The sequence below is a fragment of the Erythrolamprus reginae genome, chromosome 3, assembly GCF_031021105.1.
Source record: "Erythrolamprus reginae isolate rEryReg1 chromosome 3, rEryReg1.hap1, whole genome shotgun sequence".
In the NCBI taxonomy this organism is placed as follows: Eukaryota; Metazoa; Chordata; class Lepidosauria; order Squamata; family Dipsadidae; genus Erythrolamprus; species Erythrolamprus reginae.
In genome coordinates, this window is record NC_091952.1 from 83,099,719 (window position 1) to 83,116,713 (window position 16,995).

The window sequence follows — 16,995 nt, forward strand, 5'->3', positions numbered from 1 at the left end:
ACATATATATTTGTTTTTGTAGATTTTCACAGGTACAGGTATGAAGGTCTTGGCATATTCGGGTTTCTTCCCGTGTAAGTTTCAGAGATTCCTGGTGATGTTTTGATGGGGTCCCATTCGTCATCATCTTCAGGCTGGTGCTTTTGACTTTGTTCGCCCTAGCACATGTTTTTGCTGAATTTGAAAATTAAGAGAGACTAAGATAGATCTATTTCAGCCTTATTCTGGCCTCATCAGCTAGCCATGCCCTCACTAGGACTTGAACTTGCAACCTTGGCCTTGTAAGACAGAAAATTAACTTCTAGGATACACTATCCAATCCCTTCAGCTCTGTACCAGGGAAGGGTTACAGGTTTTTGTGTTGAATCACCCTGGTATATTGAAGGAACATCACAGCTCCTTTTTTGCCTCTTGGCAATAAATATATATATATTGAAAGCTGAAAGTTTACTCATTTTGGAGGTTTGAGCTGGTTCTTAGAAGAGGCATGTAGTCTAGACCAATGATAAACTTATTTCTATTTATCTTGGTAGATAATTTATTTATAGAATCACCTGATCTTCTAAATTGTTCTGAGTTTCCATAACACAAGCCAATCTAGACAGTTGGGCTATGATTAAAAGGGGTTAGATTGGGAAAATATACTGGGATAAATCCATAATAATTAAGTGTTCTCCTTACAGGTTTTGAATGTCAAGAAATTTAGATCATGTGGTTGATCTACATCAGAGTATAATAGTTTAATACACCCCACCAAGTCTGCTAATGATATTTTAGTGTTCCACTTGGGCCTAGTGCATTGGGCATGTGTGAAACAGTTATGCTAAATTTACCATAGAGCACACTTGAGAATGCATGCACATTGGTATAAAGCTGCTACAGGGTGGTCCTGAAAAATTGCCATTTGAGGAAATAAAATGCCACATCAGATCAAAGCAACTTCAACCAGGTATGTCAGTGATGCAGAAAATCAGAATTATCTGCAGAAAAGGCAATAACAGCTCTGCAAAAACAGGGAAGCTCTATCAAACCAATAATGCACAGTCCAGAAAAATAATCTTTAAATGTAGATCTCTTGTGATAGATAGTAATTGCTCCAACAGAGCCATTATAGCAGATTAGATCAATATTCTACATTGTTGAAGTGCTTTAATTAATACACATTTACATAAGATAACGGAAGCTATACCGGAAAAAGTGGTGCATAGAATCTAGCTTGCACTGCAATATGCGGTGTATTAGTGCAGTTCAGTTCTGTTTTAATTTATTAAAGTGTATATCAGAAACTCAAGATATCAGTTATGTTACAACTATCTTCCACATTCATCACTTGGCGTGTTCTCATGCTTCAGGAAATAAATGGAGTTATATGTTTAAGACGTGTGTGTGAAAAAGTGATGTTCTCAAAATTCTGCCAAGGTGGCTTTCAGTGCCAAATGCTTTTTCAGCTTTTCTTTGGTGGTTTTTTTTTAAAAACGATATCATTCTGATTTACATGGAATTCTGATTTAGATTCTTTTTTCTTTGGAAAGAAAAAAATGTCTTGCAACTTTTTCCTCTTGAATTTGTGCTTCACAAACTAAGACGTAATTCATATCTCTGGAGTTAAAGCAACCGTCTACATGAAGGAAGCCCAGGATTCAAGTAACAACTGGGCGACACATGAAAAAACGTTCATAGTTCCTGGAATGACAATAATGGATTGCAGTCTGCAAATGTTTGTTTTGCTGGCTCCTTTCAGATTTAAAGTGAAGTGCCAAAGTAAAGCATCAAAAATTAGCTTAGATGACAAAATCTTCATAAGTACCAAGAACGATTTTAAATAGGGTTTCTCCCCAGCGTCAATGATTCCTGACCCCAGATGTCAAGAATTTCTTCAGGATTTCAAAAGGAGTTGAAGGGAAGACCTCACTGGACTGCGTTTGGTTCTGAGTGATGGTGCTGGCATCATCTAGAGGCAGAAGGGAAAGATTGATTAATCAGTGGTTCAAAGCCACAGCCACTCAATTGAAGATTAACTGCACAGATCTGTGTATAGAGGCCAAGTATTTCTAAAATGCTCTTCCCTTTTCTCTTACCTGGCTCCCAAATCAATTTTAATTGGCAGACGCTCTATCTGTTCTTAGATAAAATGCCTTCCAAACACCCTGAGGACTGATTGCAGCCTTTGTTCCCTCCCATATGGAAGGGTATACCAGTCTATCTTCATCAGCCAGATGTTCTCCAACTAGCATCCTGCTTTCTTGTTATTGAATCAAAATATGTAAGATGTCCTTCAGACCTTTTTAAAAAAAATCATTTTATGTATCTCTTCTCATTTAAAAATATATATTTTTAATCAGACTGGTCAGCTAATTTATTATGGCAAGTGGTTTTTTTTTTTCCATAGTATGTTCACCCTCTTTAAACACAATCTACATCGAGTCTTCGGAGAGGGGTGGCATACAAATTTAATAAATAATACTCATTGAAATTTATATTAGATTTAGTTTATATAGACAGAATAGAAATTTGTTTAACTTTTTGACTTGAAACTAGTTAGAAATTTTTATATGATATCAATTTTTTTCTCTATTAGATAATTTTTGTATTAGTAGCATTGAATTAGATATGCAATCGTGTATTCCTTTTTCTGTATCTGCATTTATACTTTTGAGAAGAGCAGGGATGATACATCCCTACATTGTATGTTAAATGTTTGTAAGTCTGTATGTTGTTTTAAAGAAAATTAATAAAAAATATGGAAAAAAAAACAAATTTAATAAATAATAACAATAATAATAATTAAAGTTTCAATCTGTCTTATTATACAGATGAACTTACATTTTTAGCAGCTGACCCTGCTTTAGCCCAGTTGCTTCTCATTCATTAAATTAAGAATATGGAAATCAATAATAATTATTAGCAACAGTATTATTGCAATTTAACTGATAAATAAAATATCTATTACCGGTAATACACAGCCAGGCACATAAACGTATTTATCTTGGGGGGGGGGGGGGCTTAAGATAAGAAAGGCTACAGACAATATTCAGAACCAACTGCTGTTTTCCAGTCCAGCAGAAAATTTCTGGTGGTGGTCTTGAATAAAAAGGGTTTTTATTAAAAAGGAAGGAAGGAAGGAGGGAAGGAAGGAAGGAGGAAGGAGGGAGGGAGGGAGGAAGGAAGGAGGAAGGAAAGAAGGAAGGAAGGAAGGAAGGAGGAAGGGAGGGAGGAAGGAGGAAGGAAGGAAGGAAGGAAGGAAGGAAGGAAGGAAGGAAGGAAGGAAGGAAGGAAAGAATCAGTCTGAATGCTTCATTTGTTGTATCTGTAATTCTATGAAGACTATTTTTCCTTTCCATTTTCAGATCTTATTCTGTCGGGCTCTCTGGTAGACTCCTCCCGAAAATTCACAGGTACAAATTTCAGACACACACACGTTTGAAAATTCAAAACAATGTTCTTTATGATGAAAAATCACTTAAACTAAGCCCTCTTTTTGTATAGCAAAGAGCACTGGTCTCCAAACAAACTGGTAATTGGTACAAGTCCCTTATAAGTTCTGTGATACTTAGCTTGCAGCTGTGAGGTAATTCACATTCCTTCTTCTTTCACAAAGTGAAACACACTTTGCCCTGGTTTAGGTTCAAAGCGGGGAAAAATCAGCACACAAAAGGTCAAACGCAGCAAAGCAGGCACGAAACACAACGATCAGATAATCCTCCTCAATGGCCAAACCCACAGGCTGCTATTTATAGCAGCCTCACTAATTACCACAGCCCCACCCAACCACAGGTGGCCTCATTTTCTTTGATAATAATCTCTCAGTTGTTGTTGCCTATGCATCGCTCTCCGCATGCATGGCTGTATAATTAACTCTTGTTCTGAATCCAAGGAGGAGCTAGATAATTGATCTCCTTCTGAGCTGTCTGCCACACTCTCCTCCTCCCTGTCACTCATGTCTTCTGGGTCAGAGGAGCCTTCATCATCAGATTCCACCAAGGGCAAAACAGGCCTGCAGCATGTGGATGTCTCCCCCACATCCACAGTCCTTGGGACAGGAGCTGGGCCAGAGCTAACCACAACAGATCTACTATGTTAATTTGATGGATAAAATGATTAGCTTTGATGTCTAACATAGGTTCAGGAAGAGAATACAGGTAGTACTCAATTGAGCCCATTTCTGTTGCTAAGTTAAACATGTGTTAAGTGAATTTTTCCAGTTTTACGACCTTTCTTGTCCCGGTCGTGAAGTGAATCACTTCAGTTGTCCAATTCAAACACTTAGCAACTGGCTGGTATTATGGTTGCAGTGTCCCAGGGTCACCCCTTTGACCTTCTGACAAGCAAAATTAGTGGGGAAGCCAAATTCACTTAACAACTGTGTTACTAACTTTACTAAAGCGATTCACTTAACAATTGAGGCAAGAAAGGCTATACAATGGGGCAAAATTCAATTAACAATTGTCTTGCTTAGCAACAGAATTTTGTGCTAACTTGTGGTTGCAAGCTGAGGACTACCTATACTTTCACTTTAGAATATACTATTGAACCCACTAATGCACCATGCCATAGCCCTCCAATGCCTTAACAGATTTGTTCTGCATTTTAATCATGCTTCAAGAATAGATATGCTAACAAGTTCTTTGCAACCTGATTGTCCAAGAATGATGGGGTTTTGGGGGGGGGGGGAGGTGTAAATGATGTGGAGAAAATAAGAACATTTGTGTTTCATGGTGGGCGTTCACAGAAGTTAAGATGGCAGCCACCATTACATAATCAAAGTTGCCATCTTAATGTTTTCATGATACACACACACCAACACAAATCTTCTTCACAGACATCCTTATAAGAAGCAAACCATTCCAGCATTATGTTTTGACATTTAATCAGGCTCCTGAAGGCTAAAGGAGATTTACTTTAAATATTTTACCACATGGGATGGCCATAGGGTCTGTACAAACGCTATTACAGAGTTTAGAAAATCAGAAAACAGCTAACCTTGGTTGTATCAAACTAAGCAGAAATCAAACATGGTGGAGGACAAAGAGTGATGTTTAGAGATGAAGCCCATATGGCTGTTTGAAAGCCATTAATGAAAGCCATTAAAATTAAGGTCTAAAATTGCCAAGCTTCTACCACTGCAGGCTGGCTCTACTATTCACCATTGAGCTGATTTATATCATTCCCTGGGCTGAAATTTAGCACACATAAAACAACTTTTGAGTGGATGTGAGACAGACAGATTAAAAAAATATAAGATACTTACAGGCATAGAAATCCATGTTCTCTCGATCTAGCAGTCAGTCCGATCAAACCATATAACTGGGATAAGAGTTTTCCATTACCAGATCTGTAGAAATACCTCTTCTTACAAATGCCTCGTCATACAACTTTTCAAGATCCAAACCTGGGGTTTAAGATTTTTTTGCCTCTTCTTACAAACTACAGTATTTTCACCTTACAAACCCACCACCGCCGCAGAGATGCCCTGCCTCCGGACTTCCGTTGCCAGCATAGCACCCGTTTTTGTGCTGCTGGGATTCCCTTGAGGCTCCCCTCCATGGGAAACCCCACCTCTGGACTTCTGTGTTTTTTTGATGCTGCAGGGGAATCCCAGCAGGGGAATCCAGCAGCGCAAAAATGGGCGTTTCGCTGGCAAAGGAAGTCCGGAGGCGGGGTTTCCCAGCGAAGGGAGCCTCAGTAAAATCGCAGCATCGCAAAAACACAGAGGTCCAAATCTGTGGAGTTTCGAGGACTTTGGTGTTTTTGCGATGCTGCGATTTCACTGATGCTCCCTTCGCTGGAAACCCCACCTCCAGACTTCCGTTGCCAGCGAAGCGCTCGTTTTTGCGATGCTGGGATTCCCCTGCTGGGATTCCCCTGCAGCATCGCAAAAACACAGAAGTCCGGAGGTGGGGTTTCCCATGTAGGGGAGCCTCACTGGAATCCCAGCAGTGCAAAACCAGGCGCTTCGGCTGGCAAAAGGGGGTGAATTTTGGGCTTGCACGCATTAATCACTTTTCCATTGATTCCTATGGAAAACATTGTTTTCTCTTACAAAATTTTCACCTTAAGAACCTCGTCCCGGAACCAAGTTAAGTTTGTAAGACAAGGTATCACTGTACCAATAATTACTTTTCTGTAGAAGCCACATAGGTATTATGACTTCTTGGTATTCACAAAAAGAAAGCATACACACACGGACAAAAGAACAGAGAGAATAATTTGTCACAATTACATATGTAAAAAGATGCATATTTTTAGATTAAATAACCATTCGCAAAACTGTATTCTGCCCAAAATGTTATTCCCAGTGTCCAGCATATAGGACTCTGGGAAAAGCATTTTGGGCAGGATACAGTTTTGCAAATGGTTATTTAATCTAAAAATATGTATTTTTTAACTTCTCTTTTACAGAATCTTTAAAAAAAATAGTCCAGCTGTTTGATTTTAAGGGAAAATGTGTTTATCTAAGACTATGTCAAGCTGTACTTTTGTTCTTAGCCTCTAACTCCATAGGGCCATCATTACAACAGACTTATAAATCATCTGAATAAACTTTTGCAATACAAATGAACGTTCGTGTGAAAGCGATGAGTTTCTTCAGTCGGCAGCTTTAAAAAATGTAAAAAAAAAAGCAAACGTAATCATATTAGACAGCAAAAACTTGAGAAAAGGTTGCGGAGGATCTTGGCAGATAAGAAACTGAACATGTGCTAAGGTTTACGATGCAGATGCAAAGAGCAAAATTCAAGCATAGATTACATCAACCAAAATATAGTGTCAAATTGGAAAAAAAGTTAGTTACTATCTGTTCTGCACTGATCAGTAACATCTGCAATATTATTACATCACATTTTAGGAACAACTTTTATAAACTTAAATAAAATCAAGATGATAAGGATCTTGGAATGATTGGTGAAGAGTTAGTGAGAGCTTCATAGCTTGGAAAAGAAATGACAAGAGATACTTCTTCACTTACTATTGCAATGTGGGCTGGAATTTTTATCATAAGACACGATAGTCACAAAGTCGAGGCCATCACATGATTGGACCCAATTTTATGACTTTTTTTATGGCATTAAGTTATTAAACAAAAGTTGCAGTCATTAAGCAAATGCCATGGTCCAAAATGGCCGGAAAGTGACCAAAATACCCTGTCATAAATCATGGTTACATGACTGCAGAACACCGCAATATTCTTCTGTGCGTGTTTTAACAATGTAAGATTTTTCTTCAGGAAGTGGCCCACACTTTACTAGAGTTGTTTAAACAGAAGATGGATGATTATCTGTCAGGGACCTTGTCAGGATGTAGTGCACTAGGCTAGTGATGATGAGTCATTTGGTCTCAGTGTGTTTAGAAAATGTCTAACTTAATGTGTCCTACGAAAGAGAAACAATTGTTTACATATTTATCTGTGTAAAAAAATACAGTCCAATTACGTGCGTGATCTCCAAGATCTGCCATGCTCTACTTATCTCTAGGCTGCGTTCTCTTTTGTTAATTGGCTCCTGTGGTTTTATTTATTTTATTTTTATTTATTCATTTGTCCAATACACAATACATATGGAAGAGAATAGACATGAAGTAGTATATATAAAGATAATATGTAAAAATAGAGGAGAAGATATATGAAAGGAAGAAAATATATATGATATATGAAATAAAGGAAAGACAATTAGACAGGGTCTGAAAGGCACACTAGTGCACTTATGGAACCTGGAGAGGTCAACCGTGGATAGTTTAAGGGAGAAATGTTGGGGGTTAGGGGTTGACACTATTGAGTCCGATAATGAGTTCCACGCTTCGACAACTCGATTGTTAAAGTCATATTTGTTACAGTCAAGTTTGGAGCGGTTAATATTAAGTTTGAATCTGTTGCATGCTCTTGTGTTGTTGTGGTTGAAGCTGAAGTAGTCGTTGACTGGTAGGACGTTGCAGCATATGATCTTATGGGCAATACTTAAATCATGTTTTAGACGCCGTAGTTCTAAGCTTTCTAGACCCAGGATTGTTAGTCTATTTTCGTAGGGTATTCTGTTTCGAGTGGAGGAGTGAAGGGGTCTTCTTTCTCGAGACAACTTTGGGGGCCTTTGAAGCAACTTTGAAAAATGCTCTTCTGCAGCCTCTCCAAAACCCACATGAAAGCATACTCCATTCTCAAGCATTTTTCAGAGGGTCTGGAGGCTAAGTGAGAACACAGCCCTCTCTTGTGTCTTCTGGAGGATCCAGACAGCAGGCAAGAACATATCTCACTCTCAAGTAGCATCTACCCCATCCAAAAATTGTTTGAGAATAGGGCATGATTTCAAGAAATGTTGCTTATCAGATGTTGGTGAATGATAACATATCACCCAAATTGTTGTGATGTGACACCTTTGTCATATGTATTGTAGATTCGCCATCAATACACTAGGCAGAGGATTGTTGAGATGATATTCTGGATCCATTTCAACAATTAAAGTAAATGATCATATGATTCAGAACCAGATATAACTAAAGGTCTTTTCTAGAACCAACGAGAAAAAGCATGAGGGCTTCTTTTCCAAATCTCTATGTAATTGACCATTTTAGTGTGAGTTCATCAAAATGTGATAACACTAAGACAAGAGTGGAGAACTACGTTTCCTGAAGATATTATTGGACTATAGCTTCTATGGCAGAGATTGATGAAAATTTGAGCCAGGAAAAACCTGGATACTCACAGATATTCACCACTGATTAGTGGATGGAAGTCCAGTATATTTCACATTGTAGAACATAAACATACTTGTTTAGAATGATGATGAAGTGTACTTGCTGATAATTTTGGAATTTGATCAAACAGTGCTAAGCGTTCTCTTTGAGGCAACACTGTTTATAATAATAATAACAGAGTTGGAAGGGACCTTGAAGGTCTTCTAGTCCAGTGTTTTTCAACCGGTGTGCCGCGAGACATGGTCAGGTGTGCCGCGAGGCGGCTCCTGCAAGTGGGAGCTCCAGGGCTGAGGCTTCAGCCCTGGAGCTCCCACTTGCAGAAGCCGCCCCCCGGCTATTGCCCGCCGCCATCGCCGCTATTGGCACCCTCCCGTGGGAGGCTGGCAAAGGTTGCTTTGAAAGTCGGCCCCCTCGCGCCCATGGCTTCTCGTCGCTAATAGCAACGGTGGGCAATAGCCAGGGGAGGGGCGGATTCTGCAAGTGGGAGCTCCAGGGCTGAGGCTTCCACTTGTGGCTGTCCCCGCCCGCCCGATCCGTCCTTCTCTCTGGCTTTCTTGGGGCGCGGCTCCTCCCCCAGCGGTGGCTGCAGCAGCGCTGGCGATCCGGCCGCTAGCCGCTCCGAGCGCTGTGGGAACACCCACCCCTCTCACAGTCCCGTCCCGGGCTGTCAGTAAAGAAGCTGCTTCCCATCCCCCTGCCAGCTTGCTCAGAACATTCAAACTAAGGAAAACCTTCGCCTGCCTCCACAGAGAAGAAAGGAAGAGAGAGAACGAGAGAGAGAGAGCAAAAGAGAGAGAGAGAGGGAGAAAGAGAAAGAACAAGAGAGAGAGAGAGAGAAAGAAAATAAGAGAGAACAAGAGAGCAACAGAGAGAGAGAGAGAAAGAACAAGAGAGAGAAAGCATGAGAGAGAGAGAGAGAGAAAATAAGAGAGAGAACGAGAGAGAGAGCAACAGAGAGAGAGAAAGAACAAGAGAGAGAAAGCATGAGAGAGAGAAAGAACAAGAGAGAGAGAGAGAAAGAAAATAAGAGAGAACGAGAGAGAGAGAGAGAAGGAAAGCAAGAGAGAAAAAGAGATAGCAAGAGAGAGAGAAAGCAAGAGAGACAGATAGGGAGAGGAAAGGAGAGAGAGAGAGAAATGAGAACAAAAAGGGGAGAAAAAAGGAGAAATGAGAAAATGATTGAGGCAGAGAATGAGAGGAGAGAGAAACAAAAGAGAGAGAGAGGGGTGATTCTTGAAGCATATGGTAAAAAGCACCCAAATAATAAGAAACCCCCCCCCCCCAGCCCACACCTGTTTTTGAAAAGAATAAAAGAGAAAAAGACCCCAGCCCTCAACTGGTTTTGGAAATGGTTCGAGTGTCTATACATACACACACATAAGAGGGGGGGAGAGAGACAGGGATGGAAAAAGAGGAGAAGTGAGAGGGAGAAGGAATGAGGGAAAAAGGGAGGAAGAGAGAGAAATGAGAAACATGAGAGAGAAAAGGGGGAAAGACAGGAGAAGTACCCAGAAATGAGACAGTGGTATAAATTTGAGGAGGGATGATTGATGATTGACTGTATTTATAAGGGGATGTTACATGGGATTGTATATATGAGGGGGTTATTTATGTATGTATGTATGTATGTATGTATGTATGTATGTATGTATGTATGTATTTATTTATGTATTTATGTGTTTATGTGTTTATGTGTTTATTTGTTTGTTTGTTTGTTTATTTATTTATTTATTTATTTGTTTGTTTATTTATTTATTTATTTATTTATTTATTTATTTATTTATTTATTCATTCATTCATTTATTTATTTATTTATTTATTTATTTATTTATTTATTTATTTATTTATTTATTTATTTATTTATTTATTAGATTTGTGTCATTTTGGTTGGTGGTGTGCCCCAGGATTTTGTAAATGTAAAAAATGTGCCGCGGCTCAAAAAAGGTTGAAAATCACTGTTGTAGTCCACCCCCCTGCTTAGATAGAAAATCCTACATTACATCAGACAAATGGTTATCCAATATTTTCTTTAAAACTTCCAGTGTTGGAGCATTCACAGCTCCTGGAGGCAAATTGTCCCACTGATTAATTGTTCTAACTGTCAAGAAATTTCTCCTTAGTTCTAAGTTGCTTCTCTTCTTGTTTAGTTTCCACCTATTTAGTTTCTTGTTTTACCCTCAGGTGCTTTGGAGAATAGGTTGACTCCTTCTTCTTTGTGGCAACCCCTGAGATATTGGAACACTGCTATTCTGTCTCCCCTAGTCTTTCTTTTCATTAAACTAGACATACCCAGTTCCTGCAACTGTTCAGTGTTCATTGCAACTGTTTCATTTTTTTGAAGTTTTAAACTTTGGTGGGAGAGTGATTTGACTGCACATCTAGTAGGAGAAGCCAAAAGCAGCATGAATGATTGCTGGCTGAAGGCAAAGAAACCTTAAAGTGGCTTGGACATTCATCTCCATCACCTCTTAGTCCTGAATTTTTCTCGTGATCAGATGAGTCTGCGCTTTAAAGCACTTTAATTATTTAGTGAATTTCCAGCCTCCTATTTATCTGAGATGTTGAGTGTGGCAGACTCGTCTTTGCTTAGGCAGATGATTAGCAGTATGGTTGGCATTAAACCATTTGCTTAAGTAGACAATAAGCATCAGGCAGACTAGTAATTAGGCAGTGTTCAAGTGCTAGGGCACCAAAATGAGTGTGTCAATAGCCTGTCTTATGCTTCCTAAGGATTTGGCTGCCTTGGATGCGTTGAGTGGCAACAATATCGCCAAAAAGGCTTCTAGAGTTGTTAACCTGATCCTACATAGCTTCTGCTCCGGCAATCTCACACTACTCACAAGAGCCTACAAAACTTTTGTCAGACCCATCCTTGAATACAGCTCAACTGTCTAGAACCCATACCACATCTCGGACATCAACACCCTTGAAAACGTCCAAAGAAGAGCCCTTCACTCCTCCACTCAAAACAGAATACAGTGGAACCCTGACATAAGAGCTGCTCTACTTAAGAGCAACTCGAGATAAGAGCTGGGAGGGGAGAGATATTTTTGTTCTACTTACAAGCCCAAATTCGAGATACAAGCGCCAAGGAGCTGTCTCCTGAAGCCAAATGCTAACTTCCGCGTTCGGCTTCAGGAGACAGCTGCGAAGCGGCGCGCGTGTTTTAAAAGGTTGCAGCCGGCCTGGGGGGCTCGGGGGGGTGCTTGCAGCTTTCTTTCTTGCTCTTTTTCTTTCTCTCTTTTACCTTCCCTTCCTCTATTTCTTCTTTTCTTTCTCCTTCCCACCTTCTTCCCTCCCTCCCTCCCTTCACTCATTCCTCTCTTACTCTCCCCTTTCATAAGTTTCCTTGCTTCCTTCCTCTGTTCCTGTCCCTTCCCTCTTTCCTTCCTTCCTTCCCACCCTCCGTCCATTCATTCACCCATTCCTCTCTTGATCGCTTAAAGCCGGTCCCTGGTGCAAAAAGGATTGGGGACCTCTGTCCTACAGGATTGGGTGGCAGAGAAGTTGAACATATGTAAATTTAAAAGTTTAAGAAAGTTTACAAGTTAAGTGAAAGAAACTTCATTATTCATTTATATGTACATGTACATTTCTTCATTAAAAACATGTCTTTCTGCATAATTTAGACTAACTTTGTGAGTTTTTTGAGGGCTGGAACCAATTAAAATTATTTACATTAATTCCTATGGGGAAAAGTCGTTCGAGATAAGAGCTGCTCGACTTAAGAGCCCAGGTCCGGAACGAATTAAACTCGTATCTCGAGGTACCACTGTACCCTACAAAAATAGACTAACAATCCTGGGTCTAGAAAACTTAGAACTATGGTGCCTAAAACACGATTTAAGTATTGCCCACAAGATCATATGCTGCAACGTCCTACCGGTCAATCACTACTTCAGCTTCAATCGCAACAACACAAGAGCACGCAACAGATTCAAACTTAATATTAACCGCTCCAAACTTGACTGTAAAAAATATGACTATAACAATCGAGTTGTCAAAGCGTGGAACTCATTACCAGACTCAATAGTGTCAACCCCTAACCCCCAACATTTCTCCCTTAGACTATCCACGATTGACCTCTCCAGGTTCCTAAGAGGTCAGTAAGGGGTGTACATAAGTGCACTAGTGTGCCTTTCGTCCCCTGTCCAATTGTCTTTCCTTTATCTCATATATCATATATATTTTCTTCCTTTCATATATCTCCTCCTCTATTTTTACATATTATCTTTATATATATATTACTTCGTGTCTATTCTCTTCCATATGTATTGTGTATTGGACAAATGAATAAATAAAATAAAAAATAAATAAAATTCACCTCCTGGGTCAGTAGATCCTTGCAACAGACAACTTAATGTCTAGGTCTGACCCAGTTTTAGAAGTTCTTTTATTGCTATAGCATAAGCTTATTTTAAGTGTCAATATGCAAAAGAAAAAGACTCCAAGAGGAGATCAGAGATCACCCAGCAAGTATAGACGTGGTAGATAAATCCACAGTAACTGAATTTAAACATGCCTGGGATAAACATATATCCACCCTAAGATAAAATACAGAAAATAGTATAAGGGCAGACTAGATGGACCAGGAGGTCTTTTTCTGCCGTCAGACTTCTATGTTTCTATGTTTCTATAGTTACGCAAATGAGATATTTTAACTAAATATTAAACACACTCTGTTCTAGCCTGATGGCCATAGAAAGGGGCTTATTTTATCAAGAATCAATATTACAGGCATATCCAGGCTGCTCTCTGCCCTGGCACAAGATGTCCCACTGTTTCCCAAATACATGTCTGAGTGCTTCTATATCTCAGTGTCTTCACACAGCTGAAGCAGGCCGAGGACAACTAATGATATTATGCCTAGTAGTGATGTTTTCCCTAAGAGCCATCTTTAAGAGCTTGCATGCAAACAAGATAGGATCCACTGATGTATGGAAGATGGGCTGAAATAAAGCATTTCATGCCAGGATTTCTCTACTAGAAGCTTTCATTGGCATTGCTGGTTTCCTGTGGCTATTCTCCCCAAAACCCATCTCTCAATTTTCTTTTGAGTGTAAGGGAGACCAGAATGCTACCTTTTGCAAACACTTTTGTTCATAATCATGCACTAGTTTGACTGGTCAACTAGTCAACTAGAATGCTGCAAAGTCCTAAAATGTCCTCCCCTATCTTTGTCTTGTGCATAAAAGAGTGTCTGAAATAATAATAATTAATAATAATAATAATAATTTATTAGACTTGTGTGCCGTCCCTCTCCGAAGACTCGAGGCAGCTCACAACAAAAATAGACAATGCAGTACAAATCTAATAATTAAAAACTATAATAATAATAATAATAATAATAATAATAATAATAATAATAACAACTTATTAGATTTGTATGCCGCCCCTCTCCGAAGATAGCTAAAAGCCCTTTAAAAATGGTGAACATTTTAGGCACAGAGTGCCCAAACTGGAAGATATGTGCATATATGTGCTCATTTGTCAGAAACCTTTTAATATTAGATTTGTTCCACTGTAACATTGTTTTTATTATTGTTGTGAGCCGCCCCAAGTCTTTGGAGAGGGGCAGCATACAAATCTAATAAATAATAATAATAATAATAATAATAATAATAATATTATTATTATTATTATTATTATTATTATTATTATTACTACAACCAGCTGGGTGGAGTGCATGCATGCCTCAGAAACCCAATGACCAGCTGGCTGAGCTAGGACAACAGCGTGTATGCCCAAATAGAAGGCTCTGCATGGCACCTCTGGCATGCATGACATAGGTTCACCATCATGAAACTATAGTCTGCTTGGCAGAGAATTCCCTTACCCGTGGCTGCTATTCCCAAAGTAACAGGAAGTTTTGCTTCCTGTCTTTAAATTATGTTGTTAAGGTAGTTGAACACTCCTGTAGAGAACTTCACAGTTAATCCACTTCTCAAATTCCTATTCTTCCACAGCACTTTTGCCAGAGGTATCAAATTTTGTGGACTTCAACTCCCGCTGGAAACTAATCAAGGAGACAAGCAACCTGGAATAAAAGAGAACCTTACTAACAGTGAGAACAAATAACCAGTGGAACATCTTGCCTCCAGAACTTGTGGGTGCTCTATCACTGGATGTTTTTAAGGAGACACAGTCTCTTGTTTGAAATGGTATAAGGCAGTGATGGCGAACGTATGGCACGTGTGCCACAGGTGGCACATGGAGCCATATCTGCCAGCCTGTGAGCTGTTTCCCTAGCTCAGCTCCAGCACGCATGTGTGCGTTGGCCAGCTGGTTTTTGGTTCATGCAGAGGGCATTTTATGTTTCCGAGGAGGATTGTGTAATAAATCAACAGGCTCTGACTGATTCAAATTAGCAGTCTTTTATTGCCTGGCAAGACATTCGCTAGAAGGCGCGAAAAATCTGGGAGAAAGTGCAGCGACTCTAAGTATTTATAGACTCCCCCAGCAACAGGCTAAGCTTTGACATTGTAACAATTTTCCCGCTAAAATGCCGCAAACAATCAAGACAAATCATGTTAATGTGAACTTTAGGCACCCTTTTGTAATTAATATAATTACATATTCAACAGGTTGCCCTCCCTAGGCTCCAGGGAAGCCTCTGGAGTCTGAAGAGGGCGAAAAATGGACCTACTAGGCCCACCAGAAGGCGGAAAACAGGCCATTTCTGGCCTCCAAAGTGCCTCTGTGGGGGTGAGGGAGGCTGTTTTCACCCTCCTCAGGCATTGAATTCTGGGTGTGGGCACTCACATGTGTGCGATAGTATGCACGCATACACTTTGGGCACCTGAGGGAAAAAAGGTTCACCATCACTGGTATAAGGTCTCCTGCTTGAGCAGGGGATTGGTTTATTTCAGCTCTATTCTGAATTTGAATTTGACAAGTTTTCCATTCTTTAAAGAATTTCAGAAATAGATCTCAGGAATATTAAATCATGATCTCTATTTTCAAGGCATTTTTGCCCTGAAAATATTTTGGATTACGTTTTGCCACCAAACTGTATAAATCTCAGAATGTTTGTGTAAATGTCTCAGTCTTGTTTTCTTTTTTTAAAAAGAGAGAGTAGTTTAATAAAATGAAATTACTTAACAACGCATACAGCTAAATATATTGACACCACCAATTTACACTTGTAATTGATGTCTCTGCCCTGCAGGAAATACAAGTTCATTTTCAATACGATCTCAGCATTATGCCTTTTTTCCAGGGAATTATGCTTAAAAATCGTCAACTTGGGTAGGTGTGAGAGAACTGCAAATTTAAATTATTAAACTTATAAGCATCTGTTAAGGATTCAGTCAGGTGTTATAAAGCTTACAGTACATCAATTTACCTGCTATATTAATTTTAGTCATGCACCCTGACAAGAGGATGGAAGTGTAACATCGCTCCCTTTATTCAAACTGAATATAAGTGCCCCAGAAATATGCAGCCGCCTTGCCCCGGTTAAGATTTATACCCAATGTACATCTAGCATCTACGTCAGAATGCAGGTGAATGGTAGGTCTGCATTGTAAATGCCTGAGGTAACTATAAAAATATAAATGGTAGAAAGGTTATTGATTTTTTTCCTTGAGGCTACAAATTAGAAATGGCATGCTTAAAAAAAAAAGTCCACTGGTCTACTCACCAAATTTTAATTAAAACATAAATAAATCATGATAGCCTCAGCCCTTGAATATAAACAATGGGAAAGATGGCATACTTACAACAACGTGTCAGTGTTGTGTGACGAACAAGCGCTGCAAAAAATACAACTCAAACCAGATTCCCAAATTACTGCACACAACTATTTATTGTAGTAGAAAACCGATGAAACCACACATTGGGCTTTGGAAAATGTCAGGGAACAGAAATTTAGAAAATTCCTGCATTTTATTTTTTTTAAATGAATAAAGTTAAGGCCGGTTCTGATCATTCCTGCTAGATTGGAAGGAAACTGCGAGGGGTGGGAGTACTTAAGAGACATGTATTGTGTTATGGATTTCTCCAATGCTATGAGAAACAATATAGTGAATTAGGAACTGAAAATATGTTGCTTATATGTTGCAAATGTGAAGAAGGTGGGACAAGGAAGAGAGGGTATTATCAGATGCTTTCTCTAACAGCTTTTAATCAAATCTGTTAACATTTACAAACATTTAACATGGAAAACAATGATAAGAACAGTGATATTCAATTCATACCTTTGTTTTAGTAGCAGGACAGGCAGGGTTGTATGCTCTCTTCTATAGAATCGAGCCATATAAAGACTTCCACATTAATGCTGAAAGAATCTAGAAAACTTTTAAGGTGATATCA

The 16,995-nt window shown here is 39.3% G+C and overlaps 1 long non-coding RNA gene across 1 annotated transcript; it reads left to right on the forward strand.

Annotated features, from left to right (window-relative positions):
- The first annotated feature begins 2,159 nt into the window (after window positions 1–2,159).
- Window positions 2,160–15,722, forward strand: LOC139165738 (uncharacterized). The gene is made up of 3 exons (XR_011558789.1): window positions 2,160–2,263; window positions 3,348–3,395; window positions 14,649–15,722. It is a non-coding gene; the product is annotated as an uncharacterized lncRNA (long non-coding RNA).
- Window positions 15,723–16,995: the final 1,273 nt, after the last annotated feature.